Raw genomic sequence first — 2489 nt, 5'->3', positions numbered from 1 at the left:
ACAGAGTCAGCTCCAGACAAGATGACACAAAAGCATTTTCTCTAGGTCAATTCTGGAGACCATCCATCCATCCATCCATCCATCCATCCATCCATCCATCCATCCATCCATCCGTCCATCCATCCATCCATCCATCCATCCATCCATCCATCCATCCATCCATTTTCTTCCGCTTCATCCGGGTTTGGGTCACGGGGGCAGCAGCTTCAGAAGGGAGGTCCAGCCTTCCCTCTCCCCAGCCACTTCTTCCAGCTCCCCCGGGGGAACCCCAAGGTGTTCCCAGGCCAGCTGAGAGACATACTCCCTCCAGCGTGTCCTGAGTCTTCCCCGGGGCCTCCTCCCGGTGGGATGTGCCCAGAACACCTCACCAGGGAGGCGTCCAGGAGGCATCCTGACCAGATGCCCGAGCCACCTCAACTGGCTCCTCTCGATCTGGAGGAGCAGCTGCTCTACTCTGAGTCCATCCCGGATGACTGAGCTTCTCACCCTATCTCTAAGGGAGAGCCTAGTCACCCTGCGGAGGAAACCCATTTCGGCCGCTTGTATCTGCGATCTTGTTCTTTCGGTCATGACCCAAAGCTCAGGACCATAGATTAGGGTGGGAACGTAGATCGACCGGTAAATCAAGAGCTTCGCTTTTTGGCTCAGCTCCCTCTTCACCACGACAGACAGGTATAGCGCCCGTTTCACTTCAGATGCTGCACCAATCTCCTTGTCGATCTACCGCTCCTTTCTTCCCTCATTCGTGAACAAGATCCCGAGATATTTAAACTCCTCCACTTGGGGCAGGACAACCCCCCTGACCTGGAGAAGGCACTCTACCCTTTTCGGCTCATGATCCTCATCCCAGCCGCTTCACACTCAGCTGCGAACCGCTCCAGTGAGAGCTGTAGATCACGACCTGATGAAGCCAATAGGAGCACATCATCCGCAAAAAGCAGAGATGTGATCCTAAGGCCACCAAATGGGATTCCTTCAACACCTTGGCGGAGTCCAACTCTCACCGGAAACAAGCCCAACTTACTGCCGGCAATGCAGACCAGACTCTGACACCGGTCATACAGGGCCCTGAAAGCCCGTATCAAAGGGCCCGGTACCCCGAGGGACATGGTCAAACGCCTTCTCCAAGTCCACAAAACACATGTAGACTTGTTGGGCGAACTCCCATGGACCCTCCAGGACCCTGCTGAGGGTGTAGAGCTGGTCCAGNATATCTGTCACAAAAGTGAGACAGATATACCCTTAAGTGCTTCATCAAAAGGGCTAATGTTCTGTACTGACTTGAACGTAGCACAACTTGAAGGTGTCTGGTTCTGGACGGGACCTTTACTTATTAAATTAGCAAGAATCGGTTTTTCTCCAGGCACTCTGGTTTTTTCCCAAAAATCGTTCACTTTGGTTAAGTTATCCGGCCAATGTAAAATTGCCATTACTTAGGGTTAGGGTTAGGGTTTTGGGTGAAAACATAGTTGGGTTTTTCAGGGTTTTCATTTTTGATGACTTTCTTTTTTATTTGTTCTCAGCTTTAGTTATTTTCTTTTTCTCTGCCATACTGGTTTTTCTTTAGATCAATTTTCCTTTAGCTGCTGCTTATTTAATTGTGTTTAAATCTCTCAAATGTCTTATATTTTATTTATTTTTATTCAGATTCATATTGTCTGTTCTTAGTGTTTTTGATTACACTTTATTTGAAGGTGTTCATAAGACTGACACGACACTGTCAAAAACATGACATAACATCTGTCATGAACATGAAGAAGTCTTTATGAATGTTTATGACAGTTGTCATGGAGTGTCATTCAGTAAATAATGAAAAAGTGACAACTTTGCCTAAAATTGTCATTATTTACAAAATCATGCAAGGTTGGCACTTTTAATGGACTTTTAATGCAACTTTTAGAGCAACTTTGCATTAAAAGTGTCATTATTTACCGAATGACACTTCATCACAACTGTCATAAAAATTCATAAAGACTCATTCATGTTCATGACAGTGTCATGTCAGTCTTATCCACAATCCGTCAAATAAAGTGTTACCGTGTTTTTTTATCCTCCTCATGTGCTTACTTACTTACTTACTTACTTACTTACTTACTTACTTAGAAAGTAACTTTACTTACTTTCTAAGTAAGTAAAGTTTTTCACAGACATATAATCACAAAGCACTGTACAATAAAAATCAACCTTAAAACTACACAAAGCAAAAACAAACACAAGAAACACAATAAAATCATGATGTAAAAAAGCCTGAGAAAATGAAAAAATTTTTACTTGCTTTTGAAAAACCTCCACAGAGTCAGCTCCAGACAAGATGACACAAAAGCATTTTCTCTAGGTCAATTCTGGAGACCATCCATCCATCCATCCATCCATCCATCCATCCATCCATCCATCCATCCATCCATCCATTTTCTTCCGCTTCATCCGGGTTGGGGTCACGGGGGCAGCAGCTTCAGAAGGGAGGTCCAGCCTTCCCTCTCCCCAGCCAC

This window comes from Poecilia latipinna, unplaced genomic scaffold, assembly GCF_001443285.1.
Source record: "Poecilia latipinna isolate Pla-1442-1.1 unplaced genomic scaffold, P_latipinna-1.0 Scaffold429, whole genome shotgun sequence".
Lineage (NCBI taxonomy): Eukaryota > Metazoa > Chordata > Actinopteri > Cyprinodontiformes > Poeciliidae > Poecilia > Poecilia latipinna.
The sequence above is the reverse complement of the archived record's forward strand: the minus strand, read 5'-3'. Positions refer to the sequence as shown.